At 49.3% G+C, this 15,509-nt stretch overlaps 1 protein-coding gene across 2 annotated transcripts in view; it reads right to left on the reverse strand.

Annotated features, from left to right (window-relative positions):
• LOC8039474 (mediator of RNA polymerase II transcription subunit 13) overlaps positions 1-15,509 on the reverse strand; it is a 150,827-nt gene that overhangs the window by 85,391 nt on the left and 49,927 nt on the right. The window lies entirely within an intron of this gene.

Consider the following 15,509-nt stretch of genomic DNA (forward strand, 5'->3'; position numbering starts at 1 on the left):
CAGGTACCATGCGCGCGCCATCCGAACCACGGTGATCCGAAATTAATGCGGAGAAAGCCGCCGAGACAGGGGGAAGAGATCCGTAGCGCGTTCGCCTCGAGATGACAGTTCCGCGATAGCGTAGCCGAACCAACATTTTCGCCGGACGGTTTCTTGGGGGAAGACGTGCAGTAACGTGCGTCATACAATGACCCGAGTTGAGAGGGCCGAGGCTGCGTGCTTGTGTTCCCATGCTCCTTCGAGAGAGAGTGCCGGCGAGATCAGAGCAACGGCAGGTCGGCGACTGCCCCGTGGCGTCCGCATCGGTACGGCGAGGGGAAAAAAAAGAAGCGTTCGCGTGGTCCAGTGAGGGCACAATGGCGCAACTCTCGCGCCATTCAGCTCGCGCCCTCTCCTTCTTCAGAGAGGAAAGAGAGTCGCCGGAAGCGGCATTGTCGTTCTCCCCCCGTGCCTCCGAAAAACCCGCCTGCCTGCGCGCAAAGAGAGCGAGAGAAAGCTGGCTTCCGGTACCCTCCTCGTCGCCATCTCGGGAGAGGAGAGGCCGAGCGATCGCCCAAATCTCCACCGCCATCCTCCCGGCGGCGCGGGTCAGCGTGGTCAACAGGGTTACCAGATTGGGCTATTAATAGCCAAATTGGGCTACTTCTTTTTTTATTTGGCGTCAAAATGTGGCGGTTGGCTATGTGGCTATTTTTGGGCTATTTCAAATCATGACGGAGAAAAATAATTCAACATGACAAACATTGAGACTGCGGGCAATATAAGGGGACACGAAGACACAGAGGTCTCTATTATTTATTTTTCTTGTGCTTGCTTTAGGGCAGAGAGATAAAAGACACTTTAGGATGGACACAAATCAACAGTCCATTTTTTACGGATTCCTGCTTTCAAGGTTTTCTGTGAAGATGCGTAGGCATGACGTCAGGACCACGGCTTTGACCTAGATTCAGTTCTAATGGCATCGCTTCTGTATTCATTGTCGCTTATCTTATGCCTCCAAGTTCACAGAAAGAAGGACCTTGCCCCTGCATCCTCCTCCCTGACCTTTCTTTTCATCACCCTACCATTTCCTAGGAAAGAGGTGGATTGGGAGGCTACATCTAGGTCAAAGCCGTGCAAGGGCAACTCTTCGATATTGATGAAACGAGTAATCATGCCGAATTACGCATCACCCGAATGCGCGGGCTGGGAAACGAATGTGCTTCATGTACGTGCATGTGGCTTCGGAAGTGTTTTTCTGAATACTCTTGAACAGTCCTCGCTTTGCGAGAAGGACAGAATTGCGCTCTTGGAAGTATGTCGGAGGTTTGTGATTGCGTGTATCAAAAGTGTGATGAAACGCCTCCCTGCGAACATGCAGCTTCTCAACGATTTGTTGTTTCTCAAGCATGGCAGCATCACACAGTTTTCTTTTGACAGTTTTTACAAAGCGTTTTCGCCTTTTATACAGACTTCGGTGATCTCGGGCCATGGAGTCCGAGTACAGGCTTCTCCAGACGAATATCAGAGATCTGTCTGATGATTGTTTAGAGCTATTTTGGAAAAATGTAAGGGAGGCAAGAAACAGCTCCGGGGCAGCCATGTTCCCGTTGCTCTCTGCGCTTGGCACCGCGCTTTTGACACTACCCATGTCAAATGCCGCCGTTGAGAGGGTGCTTAGTTAGGTGTCCCTCACGAAGTCGGACCTCAGAAACAGATTGTCCCATTCGACCCTGGAAAGCATCCTGTTTGTGAAGTTCGCATTCCTTGGGAAGAAAGAGTGCTGCAAGGACTTCAAGCCCACAGAAGAATTTTTTGTGCGCTTCAACTCGTAACTGATGTATGAGGTCAGCCAGCCCTGCACGAGTGATTGTTAACTCTATGTGACTGTACAAACGTGTGTCAATACTTAAAAATGCCAATACTTTTTTGTGTGTGTTTTTCCAATAAAATGTTTCATATACATTTCAAGATGTTGCTGTTCTTGGAAGCTTCTTCTACACAATATATGCAGATGCAGTTCCGGCTCTAGTTCCTACTTGCGAGAGCATAATTTTCAATTTTGTTAATTTTGTGGACCCTGACACTCAGCTGGATTTTGGCTACTTTTTGGCTATACAAATTTTTTGCATTTGGCTACTTTTGGGCTACACCGTTTGGCATTTTGGCGGTTTGAGCTAAACCTACCTGGCAACCCTGGTGGTCAATGCGGCGCCGCGTCTCCGCGGTGAGGGGTCGTTCGTGGGCACGCCTGGGCAGGGCAGGGCGCCCCAACTTCGCCCCACATGCACTACGACGAGCTTCGTCCTGGCATTCTCTCGTGACAATCGACTGCCCCTACCTTCCCGAGGCGGAGCTCGAACAAGACGCCTAACCTGACGCCCGCATCAGGTGCCAGCGCGCGCCGGAAAGTCACGGGGAGTTGCCCTAAAATCCCGAGAGAGCTAACTTTCGACGTACAATCAAAAAAAGTTTGAACAAAATGTCCCTTCGAAGCTTGTTATGGTGGCAAGGAGGCAAAGATGACTGTACTTCCCAGTCAGCAACGTTCGCTTATACCCCGCCATAGCGAACTAGCCGCATTTACGCCGCGGCCATCATTGATTCACACACTGCTATTACTAGAAACGGGCTATCTTCCGGTGTTTAAAAAAAAAAAAAAAAAAAAAAAAAAAAGATAGCAAATTAAATAAAAAATAGGGGGCGGGCTATCTTTCGGGTGTGGGGCATCTCTCGGGATTTTACAGTATGAAGATTGTTTGCGAAAATAGCAAATGATTACAACATAATCGTCGCCGTCCCAATAAAAAAAAAAAAAGCAGAAATTACGTGTAATTAAGATTAGTAAAGCAGATTCCACTACATTATGCAAAGAATATATACACAGTATAAATTTTCCTAGTCCGCCAGTTAGGAACTGGTCGCTTCAAAACCAGCTCAGACCACCCCCCCCCTCCCCCCCCCCCCCCCCTAAAAAAAAAAAAAAAACATTTAAAAACAAAGTTTTATCGATCCGGTTTGCGTTTTTTGCCGTACTTGTTCGCCGTGCTTGGAAGAACAGCGTGTTGGTTTAAGTCATGGATGAAGAAAGAATAAGACAATTAAAACAGGGACAACACAACCACATCTTTCAACTAGCAACAGACGAGCAAACTTTCAACAGCGAGCAGCCGACTATACCCTGTAGGAGTAGGGGAGAGAAGGAAAGCGAAGTGCAAGTCAGGGTGGTAGGGCTATCTCGGATTTTAAAAATTCAACCTCAGTTTTTCGTCAGCAGGAGGGAAGGGTTTGACACGTTGTTTTTTTTTGCTGTGGTCATGGCGAATGATTCTATGATTCCCTGCCGGCCGAATCTGCTGTCATGCCCCTCCCCCAGGATTTTTGTGTCATCAAAGAGGGGATGACAACGCAAACACGAACGGGCATGTAAGACTTTGGGATGATAAGAATCTGGAGAGGCCTTAGAAACTTCGTAGTGATGTTCGCGGAGTCTGTGATTGGTGCATCTGCCGGTCTGGTCCTATGTATTGATGGCCGCAGCTCAAGGGGATGGAGTAAACTTTCTTCTTTTTGCATGGAATGAATTTCTTTTCGTGTTTGACGGTGCAACCAATCGAAATCCGGTTGTTGTTCACTTGTTGACAGAGTTGTTGAAGACGCATGCGGCACGAGAAGACAACATTCGTGTCGAACTTTGAGGCAATGGATTTTATCCGGTGGGCTGAATTGTGTACGTAAGGAATGACGGCGAATCGGGCTTTCTTTTTTGTAGCTGGTGACTGGCGATCAGGCCCGAGAATCATCCTTTCCATTACAGATCGGAGCAGGTCGACGGGAAACCCTGCCCTGACGAGCCTCATGTGCTGCAGTTTGAAGCAATCTTCTGAAAGATGACAGCAAGACTTCGTGAAGGATGAAGAAAACAACGTGCCGCATGCGTCTTAAACAACTGTGTCAACAAGTGAACAACAACCGGATTCCGATTGGCTGCACTGTCAAACACGAAAAGAAATTCATTCCATGCAAAGAGAAGAAAGCAAAGAGATAAGACCGAGAGAGAGATTATAGAGGCGTTTTATATCAAAAAGAAAGATGACAAATGCGTTAGCACGCCTTCTCTCTTTTTGCTTCAGAAAGAAGTAATGTTTCTAGATAGCTGCTTGTGAGAGTGGTGATTGGTTGCAGTGTGGGTTTGGCATACGATCTTGTGTATAAAAGTGACAGTGTTGTTTCTAATAAAATCAGTTGTGAGTTAGCGCCCGTCCTGTCGTCTTCGTGTCTTCATTGTCCTTGTTGTGTTGCGCTTTTTAACCTTTTAAATCAGTGTGAACCAACTCGCCCAAAACACAAGTTTTAGGTCTACCACCCTGACTTGCACTTCGCTTTCCTTCTCTCCCCTACTCCTACAGGGTATAGTCCCCTGCTCGCTGTTGAAAGTTTACTCGTCTGTTGCTAGCTGAAAGATGTGGTTGTGTTGTCCCTGTTTTAATTGTTTTATTCTTTCTTCATCCACGACTTGTTCGCCGTCCATCGCACATCTCAGAGGACAGCGGCGACGCGCGTTCCTACCACACTGCATTCCGACACTGCCACTGGCGCCCTTCGGCTCCGTGGGTGGACCGCTAGAGCGCGTCAACCGTCCGATCCGACGAGCAGTACCGCCCGAGAAGGTTCCCTGGTTCTCGCCACGGTTACGTCAACGTGGCGGAAAGAGACCTTCACGTAAAACATCGCCGAAGAGAATAGTCGGGGCCGTCCAGCTCGAGAAACCGGTCCGCCTTCGGGATGGGTCTGGAGCTTCCAGTGCGCGTCCACCCATGGAACGCCCGGCGTTCAGCGTGTCGGTAAAACACCCGCGGGTGACAAAGAGCCCACAATTATACGACGGCCTACGCAAACGACAGAACGGCCAAGAAAATTTCTACACTTCCCGACGTACGACGTCGGGAAGTGTAGAAACTCTGTAGATCGGCAACGAGCAACCGCCGGTCGGAAAAGGGCAGCGCGTACGGTCCAAATACAAAAACAAAGCGTTAAAAAAAAAAAAAAAAAGCAATTTTAAATTGTGAATGTTGCCAACTTCTGTCAAACCGGAGGTTGTTCGATGTCGTGGTTCGGTCAACCTCCGAAGATTCGGAAACATTTGAAGTTGGACTTCTTGATCAGTGTCATCCAACACAAACATTTAAAATCTTAGAGACAAATAGACGAAACGGCAGTTGGTTATACATTTTAGAGAATAATGGACAAACGTTCGCGTAATACGAATGGAAACATATTATTTTAACGGTTTAGTTAGGTTCTAACGAAAACAATATACCCGATAAATACTGCCACATTTCTACACCAGCCGGCGTCAGTTCGTAGTCAATCATCGCGCAAGCGCGTAAAACCGAACTTCGCGTTAAAAGAGAAAAAGCGTCGAACCGAATACGGACTCGAGACTCGGCAGGTTCGCGACATCCTCGCAGAGGCTGCTTAGAAAACCCACGCGACAACTTACCGAGATTATTGAATAATTTATACGACAAATCTATTCAGCCAGAACATACCTCCTTTACCGCTCATTCACACTGGAAGCGGATCCGCCTTCGCAAAGCGGTTGCGAACGCAGTTGTATAAAGATCCAGTACAATTGCACGCGCACTCGATGACATCGAGTGCGCGTGCAATTGTACTGGCTCCTTATACAACCGCGTTCGCAACCGCTTTGCGAAGGCGGATCCGCTTCCAGTGTGAAGGAGCGGTTAAAGGGGCCATGAAATGAATTTTGGGCAAGGATAATTAATTGTAGACTGGAATCTTACTAATCGTTTAGTGGGCCAAAAGAAAGAAGATCGAAAGTCAAAAGCTTGCTTCTTGGTACGAAAATGTGAAAATCTAGCGGACTATTTCTAACCTCGTTTCCTTCGAAAGCTTTTAGCTGTGATACGGCCGCGGCACCCGAAGCCCGTCAGCCGAACCGAGCTCACGCATTGAACACGAGCACCACGTCACTCGAACGTAAGCGGTCGTCAACCATCCATCCGTCGATGAACATTTGGATTGGCGTTCGTGGCCATATCGTCCCTAGCGAATGACGAGTTCAATGGTATGCTTAAAGAGCACGGTGGAACCTTTCGGGGGCACTTCACGACCACATGATTTCTCATTTCCCTTTTGAGTCGAGGAGGGAAGCTAAAGAGGAAGAATTTAGTTCAAAAAGTATTTCATGACCCCTTTAACGAACCACGCAGATTCCCGGAACCTTTGTTAGTTTATCTCTCTATGTTTATACTATTATGTGCGTATCAAACGTTTTCCGTCGACGTCATAGCTCTTTTTGATTCGTTTATTTGCTGTCTACACAGGCAATAGTATTGTTAGTCACCCTATTACTGTCTTTTTTTTTTGTTCCAATATCGTAATTTTTTTTTTTGTGTGTACCATCTATGTTGTAAAACTCCCATGCCTTTGTCAAGCAGTCCATGTGGCGGTTTTTCCTGCATGCCTCAATCCCAGCCAATCGGGCTACGTGAACGTACTACGCACCCAGCACGTCGATGTCCCCGAACGCCGAGCGACACACTCGCACGGCAATTAATTGGCCCCGATGGCTCGTAGCGTCCTTTGCGGTCCATCGCGAGTAGAAACGGGCTATGCAAACGGATGGGTGCGATCGCGCCACGCGGGGAGAGACACTTGGCAGTTCGTCAAGGACGGCACTACGAGTGCGACTCGACATCCCCCGTACCGTACCAGCTGCACGCGTGGCGCGTCAAACAGAAGCGTGCGCGCCCGGAGTTCACCCGAGAGGGAGGAAGACGCGTCCCTCAGCCAGCGGGTCCGTCCGCAGCGCGTGCACGCCGGTTCGTGTCTCCCGCCGGCCCTCGCCAAGGCCGCCCGGGGAATCGCCGGGCGTGTGCCGCCGAGGCCGCCGCGATAGAGAAGCCTCCGCCGACGGATCGGCTGGCGCGTGTCGCCGCAAGGCGACTCGCAGCAGGCGGCGCGAGAGGCCGGTGGCAGAGCGAGACGGCTGCCGCCAAGGTCAGGGCGCCATGCGCCCCGTACGCGACTTCTCGTTTGCGACACCAGAACCAAGCGCGGCCCCGCACCCGGCGCAAGCAGCCGCGCGACAGCTGACGCAACCAGTCGCGGTGACACCGCGAGACATCCCCACGACGGCTCAGCTCGGGCAGCAACGAAAGAAGCCGCCGAAACTAACGGGCAGCGATGAACCGTTTGGGCGGCATGTCAGCCGCATCACGCTAATGTAACCTGCAGCGATGGCAGCAACGATTCTTACGAAGCAGGTAACAGTAGTAAACATTGACAACAAAATATCTTCCCATCCGCGTTTACAGCTAACCAAAGGGTCCGAGGGGGTAACTTTCCCGGGAAAGTAGCGAGAGCGCCGATAACGAGATCAAAGGTAAGCGACCAAAGAGACCGAACGTTCACTCCCCGCGAACATTCGAGGAAGGCCCACGCGGAGAGAGGCCCTCGCCTTCCGGTCGTCGCCCCGTTGTCGGCGAGCGGGGCGGTCGTTACGGCGGCTGAAGCACGAACCTCCGCGTGACGCGCACCATCGGCACGTGACCTCGGCCCTTCTGTTCCTCGCGCGCGCGTACGCGCCGAGAGACCAAGCACCGCGATGACAACCTCAATCGCTTTGACCCGACCACGTAAACACGCACGCAACAGTGCGCTCTACCTCGCTTCGTCCTCCCTCGACGGCGTGTTTTGTTTGTTTGTTTGTCCCCAGAAAAAGAACCCACCCGGTCGGAACGTTTTTCGTGTTAATTTTGCTCAGGACCGGACATTTCGTCGAACGTTGTTTCACCGAATGCCGTTTCATCGAATGGCGAATAGTTTATGCCAAATAAAATATTTTGCGCAACCGGAATTACCTGTCTTTATTTTGACAGCTCGAATCCCGCAACTAAGGAACTACGTTTCTTTGTGCTTTCGTGGATAACGACAAATGCTTTGGCCGGCACAACACCAAAGCCGCAACTTGAACTACTTGACATACCCTCCTGGTTGCGAAGTGCAATGTTCTGGTCTCTAATTTGCCATATACATCCTTTTCGGTTCCCTGTTCGGAAAGTTGAGAACGTTTTCTGTTGTTTTCAAGTTGACAAAGGCTTAGATTCCAAACTTTACCAGGTAAAGCTTTGAAGACGGAATTTGTTTTCTGTGGTGTCAGGCTCTCCCACGTGAATAGCGCTCGCCCGCCCAATTATTATTATTTTTTTCTTTCTTCCAAGTTAGTTTTCTGGTGCGAAGGCGAAAACATGTAAGTCAAGGCTGCGCGCTCTCAGGGGGCAGTGCGCTTGTACTTTCTTGAGACCAACAAAAGGAATGAGCGATAAAACTGACATCACTTGGCAAAATACCTTCGCGCGCAAACCATAAATGGAGGGACAAAAAAAAAAAAAAAAAATTCGATGAAGCGGCCGTCAGCAGTTTGATGAAACGGGGTTTTATGAGACGGCATTCGATGAAAAGTCTTTTTTTTTTTTTTCAAAGAACATGGCGTTCCACGACATGCCCGGGAACCTATATTTTCACGCGCCCAAAATTTCTGCGAAACGCCGAATAGGAAATTTCGAAACGCCTCCATGTTCTCTGTTATTTCTATCGGTTTTACAATAAATTTTCTTCTTAATATTGTACTACGACAGGCAAATTTGGAACGCATAAACTTGAGGATATGTTGAATGTGCCTATCAAGGTTTAATTAGAGTGTATATTTTTATAGTGATAACATTTTTAAACCTTTGTTAGCGTTTTGAAAATGGTGTTTTTTCGATCGTCTTTTATTTTAAAGGAGTTTTCGTGCCCATTATTTTTGTTGTTCATAGCACTCAGTGGTTTAAAAGGAGCGAATTGGCCTATTTTACTGGGCTCTTTTAATTGAGTTGCCGTGCCCAACGTGCAAGCAAGAACGTTATTCATTTTTTGCTCGCACAATGCATACTAAAAACAAGAAAACCTAGCTATATCAAAACTAACACCAGGTTCACGAAAAGGAGATCAAACAGTATAAAGTGTGACACTTTCCTTCAGTTATCGTAAATACTAAAAATAATAAAAAAAGTTTTCCCTTGGCACATGTCCCCTCAATTCATATCTACCCGGTGCATCACTTTTATAGTACACTATGCACGCCGTTTTTGTTTTAGGTTTTGCAGATTGCTTTAAAAAAAACCGCAAAAGCTACATTCGTGTGGTCTGCGCAGGAGGGCTATAACTTATACGGCCAGGTGGACATCGTCATCGTCGCGGTAAGTCGGATAATCAACGAAAATATGTTCTTTCCTAAATTGAAAAAAAAAAAAAAAAATAAAAAAATAAACCTATGATTCTGATTAGAAACTTGCTGAACGTCACCAGTGAATTTCAGGGAGATTTGGAGCGCGTCACAACTCGTGCAACAGGCGTGAGGCTGGCGGTGAGGAAGCGCGGGTAAGACACGATCGTCCGCATTGTTTCTCTGCAGTTTTTACCGTGCTAAAAGCTGCACAAATCAAACGATCCACGCGTGGCTAAAACCGTGCAGTACAGCCAAAGCTGCAGGGGAGAGACCCGTTCAAGAGGAGGGAAAGGAAGGGGAATCCCAGCCCTTCTCTCCCGTTCCTCCTCTTGAACAGGTCTGAATCTGCTCTCTCCCCTGTAGCCTCGGCTATACTGCACAGTTTTAGTGAGACAGTAGAGTGCCCCACTGTTGCCCGAGTCACAGAGCAAACTGCGAAACTCACCCCAGCGCCCTCATTCCGAGGAAGGCATGACACGTAGAAAAGCCCGTCTCCGACCGACCGCACGCCCCTGTCGACGAGACGCAGCCCACGGGGACGGGGTACACCGCAACCCCCCTTCCCTCCGGCTTCTACGAGGCTCCCGAAAGGAGGGATCAGCGGCGCGCTTTCTCGATGCGCCCACGTCGCCATCCACCCGGCCCACAAACCTGGAGCAGGCTCGCGCGCAGGGAAGCAAGTGGGGAGAGGGCAACGACCCGAGAGAGCGGCCGGACCGCTCTCTCGTCCATCGCGTGCAACCGCTACCGGGACAACGGACGCGTGTCGCCAAGAGCGCAGGAAAGGCTCCCTTCATGAATCAATGGACCCCGCGGAACTCAAGCGGACGCGGTAACGAGACCGGCCAAACCTCAGCGCACAGGAAACCAATCTCTCCGTCTGTCCTCGCTTACGAAACCTACAACACCCGGCGCTTCATTAAAACGGTCGAAACCGTCCAACAGATCGGTCACCCAAGTACCCATATAGCGCCGGCTACTCGAAGCTAAATTGGTCACTGCAGCAGCTGGATTGTGATCGGGGAGTTCTAACTTCTTGTAAATCGACCAAAAAAAAAAAAAAAACACGTAGTTTGGAATAATGGTCCGCGTAACCGAAACACCGCGACTCCAGCGAACTATTGACCTTTTTCACGAGCGCGCCGCCATCTTGAATTGACGTCACTTCCAGTATGGGCGAAAACATTGTGTTGCCGTCGCCACGCCAATAGAAGACAATAGGGAGTTTTCGTAGATCGTTTTCGCCGTCCCGCAAGGCCCTCCGCAACCCGCTAGGATAGCGGGAACTCCACAGTCAAGGCTATCGGCGCGCAGGCGCAGTAGCAACTTCTTCGTTGGGGAACGCTAAGCGGAGGGGGCAACGCGGTCTACGAAAACTCCCTAATAGGGAGTTTCGTAGAGCGTTTTCGCCGTCCCGCAACGCCCTCCGCAACTCGCTACGATACCCGAAACTCTACAGTCAAGGCCATCGGCGCGCAGGCGCAGTAGCGGCTTCTTCGTTGCGGAGGGCTTAGCGGAGAGGAAAGGCGGTCTACGAAAACTCCCCTATTTAAGACATAAACGTAACCGTCACACATTCTCGTTTTGCGTCCCCTTTATTTTTTTATATTTTTTTTTTTTTTCCACTATTTGAGGGTTGAAACGTTTTGATATTTTTTCGTCGCCTACGCCTACCTGGCGGTCGGGGGAAACAGGTCGATTTCGTCGTTGAGCACGCAGACCACCATACATTTTTTGCCCTACAGCGTAATATCGGTGTTACATATAAAAACAAAGCATAATTTCGACGGTACAGGTCGATTTCGTCGTTGAGCACGCAGACCACCATACATTTTTTGCCCTACAGCGTAATATCGGTGTTACATATAAAAACAAAGCATAATTTCGACGGTACAAATTTTCTAGTTAGTGCGTAGGCATGACACGGCGGAAGCATAGAAAAAAAAATTACTGGAAACGATGTTTGTTTCTATGCAGCAGCGATAGCAGACGACGGGGTCCAAACGACCTCCTCTCTCGAGCTTCTCGGCGTTGCCACTGCGTGGCGTCGATTTTGCGTGGAGTCGCTCGTAGACCGTTTTTCTCCTCCGCTACGGTATCCGTAAAGAAAACGCCGCAGCTGCGCATGCGCGCGCGCCGCCAGCCTTGTCTGCATAGTTCAAGGTCTTGTGGCGGATTGCGGAGCGCTATCCGGGTGCTTACCGGGCTGCGGAAACGGTCTGCTTAAACTCCCAAATAACCCGCGCAATTTCAAGGGAGAGTAACGGCGCCGCCTTTCTCAGCAGCGGCGAGGGTGAATCCCCCGGTCCTGCGTGTCTCTCTCGGATTCCCGCGCCTCCCGCCGACCTCGGAGGGAATTTGGGTCACGTCCAAGAAAACAAAAAGGAGACCGACCCAGCGCCCGCCAAAAATCGAAATGAGCGCGTCTGTCTCCACTCGTCGAGCGATCATTTTCGAGTTGGCTGGCGCGAGCGAACTAAAAATAACCAAAGTACGATAGGCGGCCCCATTGATCTCTCTCGAAAATCGGCGAGGCTTAACGCTGCCCTAAAACTGCTTTCGGTCCGAGTGCATCTCGAAAAATCGCGCGAAGAGACCACCGACGGAAAGAGCTGAATGATCGAAACGGGGAAAGAGGCCGCGGTGCACCTAAGGAATCCCGGAGAAAAGCTCACCGGAGAAAAGATCACCGGAGAAAAGCTCACCGGAGAAAAGCTCACCGCAAAACCGGCGGATGCGGAGAAAAGCTCACCGGCCATTGAGCGTATGCGGAGAAATGCTCACCGATTTTTTTTCTCCGCTTTCAACCGCTCGGATCGGGTGCCCCCATCCGAGCGGTTGAAGGTCCATTACCTCAGTTTCCAGGAAACGATCAAATCCTCAAGCGATCCCTACAAACGCCATTGGTTGTCGCTACGATCACATGATCGCTTATGCCAGCCAATAGGGAGAGAGGTGTCACCCACGAGTACTAGGGCTGAAAATCGATTAAAAACTTGACCCGATTAATCGGCACCCTTTAATCGGTCTCGTCTATTTCCACACATATTTGCAAAAAGTCAAAATTACAAATATCTACATATATACGTTTTTTTTTCTTCTGCCTCTTCTGAATACTGTCGAGACCGGTTATAATGAAATCAACGGGAATCGGGAATCACTTCGCTGTAGCCGCTATTTCGTTATAACCAACTTCGTTATAACCGGTCTCCCCAGTATGTGATAAACAGCGCAATAAACAATTTCGATTATGGATCAACTGTGATACGCAAGTGAGAACAGTTCAAAGATACTGACATACTTGAACTGTATGAGGCAAAGCGCTTCGTTGATATTCTCTGGCGATAGCGACCTCCTCCGACTGCTCGAACGGTAGTCCCTGCAGCGCTAAACGGACACTCGCACGGCGTTGGAGAGGCCGGGACACGTGCAACCTTCTGCACCTTGTCAGGAGTTGCAAATCTTGCCCATACGTTTTACTTTGGGCGAAAATTTGATCCAAAGTTTGCCCTTTCTAGAGGTGTACATAGCGTGAATTTTTTTTTTTTGGTTTGTCAAAATATTAATGATTATTACTGGTCTAAAAAGTTAATCAGGATTAAAGCATTAATCGATTAATCGGTAGGTTAATCGAATTGCCCAGCCCTAGTCCTAACGCTTTTGCGTCTTACGTTTTCACCATACTCCTCCGCACACACACACACACACAAAAATTGCGAATATTGCAATTTTAGTTTACTTTCGGTGTGCATAATTTGCAAGGGTAGGTTTCGAGCGAAAAAAAAAAACATCCTGAGATAGTCCGCACGTGGAACATTATTATACACAGGACACCTAAACAAAGGCTCGCTTCATTGGCTCCCGAGAAAAGCTCGTATAATACAGAAATCATTACCATACTCTGTCATTCGTAAAATATGTCACGTCTCGTCATAACGAACGATCTTGAAAAAAATAAACAAATCCCCGTGTAGCTGGCACTAGAGCCGCCAAATAAAGCGAAGCAACACGCATAGCCCCGAACATCGGTAATCGAGGGAACAACCCTATTAATTCGCTCAATAACCGTGCTCGATACTAGGTTGATGATAGTGCGTGCCCACACCGCACACACCCACCGACAAAGGAGCAACCGACGAGCCAAAAGGGTATCGTTACCGGCGAGAGCGATCACACACATCGGGTGTGCCTTGCCTGCCGACGCGCGGCCTTGGCGGAGCGCTCGCTTCTCCGAGGCCGACTCGGGGAGCAAGGCCGAACGGAATCCGCATGCCCGGAGAGCGCCGAATGCCGACGACGCGCAGCCGACCGCCGTCGTCGCAGTGCCGAAACACAACCCGTCAAGACGTCACGTTGAAAAAAGCCCGAAAACGTCGCTGGAACACGTCAGCGCGCGCGTCGGTCCCTCCAGCGCCCTTCCCGCCCTACTCAAGTGGCGACGGCCGAGCAATGTAACGCACCCGTTAACAGGAGAGAGCGAGCAGACTTCCGTCGAAGCCAGGTACACAAACAGCTGGTTAGAGCCGCGTGTATGGTAACCCTTATCTGCACTTCGCGGAGCGACCTTCACACAGTTTCCGACGCGCGGACGCGACTGCGTTATCGGGCGCACCCGAGGCTTAAGATAGGGCGGCGATACTACTTCGCGCCTGGCCAAATTTCGGTCACGGTCCTCCTAACCGATTTGCCTTCGTAGTCTCCGTCCCCGGGGGAAATTATTGTCAAGTAACGCCGCCTTTTTCCTCTTCGAAAAAACAAAACAAAAACGCTTTTGCCCAGGCACGTATTCACGGCCCCAGTAAGCAAAGCACTCGTTAAACTGAATGCAAAAAAGAAAACCGAAAACATTTCAATCGCACGCCAATTCAGGCAACCAAATATTGGGAGTGATTATTTAAACCTTCAACTTTTTTTTTTCTCGCGTCCTTCAATTTTTTTTTCTTTTTTTACGGAAAAGATAGTAAGGGTTCGTACAGGATTAAAAGAAAGATATTCAAGGAATTTCAAGGCCTTTGTGAGAGTGTATTCGCAAGGACCTAACTCGATGAGTTAGGTCCTCCCTTGCAGTTTTTCCTGTATTTGCTGGCTGATGCTCAGAAGCTCCTCGGCCTTGCTTTTTGCAGTTTTCCTAAGACTATTTGATTTGACAAAGTATGTGAGGTCTTTTTTTTTTTTTTTTCTGCGAAGGCATTTGCTGGAGCTGCGAAATCAGCTATAGTTGCTTCAAGCTTTTTTTTTTTGGCGTCAATTTTTTAATTAATGCAGCGTTTTTATGCCTGCTTGGCACCTTCACGCTGCTTCCAAATATGCAGTGTACTGCTGTCTCCCAGCTGACACAGAGGTCCTCAGCTCTTTCGTGACCGGGATGTTGAGGACACCACCTGCCTTTTCCACTGCACCGCACACAATCCGTTCAGAGACTTGGTTAGGAAAGGTCTTTCAGATTTTCTACCGAGACCTGGCGGTTAGCACTAAGCCCTCGCTCGACAGTTGCCTGTCCATGCCTTAGGACAAGCGAGAGTTTAACTACTTTCCACAGCTCTGTATACGATGAACTAAACTTCATGAGCTCAGTGGAATACTCATCTATTCTGTTCATACTCTTTTCAAATAGTCGCAGGTGATGTTTCTGTTCCTGCAAGAGCTCGGCGTACTTAGGGAGCCTTCATGTGCGCTTTGCTAGGGTGATGCCGCCCTTTGTAATACCACTCGCCGACAAACCAGCAGCCATTTTGTTCCTCGGCGATAATCCGTGGGGCTTATAACCCTCCCGGAAACAAGCACCTTATCTCAGAAGTTCGGAGCAGCGTTGTGGACAGGCCCACGGGGAAACAATGAGAGGAACAAAATGGCGGTGGAAGAGGGTGTGGGAAAGGGAAACAGGCAGTTGGCATCACTCTATGCGAAGCGCACATGAAGGCACTCTGGGTGTACTGTGCCAGTAGTGTGTCTCGTTGGTGATCAGTCATTATCCCTGCGGTGATGAGGACGTCCAACACTTTTCTAAAACCAGCAAGGCACTCATCTGACCCAGAACACATCTGTCGTGGGTCCAATGAGGAAAGGCCCCTAACCACGGGGAATTTCAAGGGGCTTCTTTTCGGAACTTTCGTTGTCACGGAGTTCAGGGACTGTTTACAGTCCATCCGGAATCGAAACACGTCCTTCGAACTGGCTTGGGCTTTCTTGACGACCTGCTCAGCTGTATGGCCTATATCCGCCTTTTCGATTG

Source organism: Ixodes scapularis, unplaced genomic scaffold, assembly GCF_016920785.2.
Source record: "Ixodes scapularis isolate PalLabHiFi unplaced genomic scaffold, ASM1692078v2 PGA_scaffold1__304_contigs__length_218370807, whole genome shotgun sequence".
In the NCBI taxonomy this organism is placed as follows: Eukaryota; Metazoa; Arthropoda; class Arachnida; order Ixodida; family Ixodidae; genus Ixodes; species Ixodes scapularis.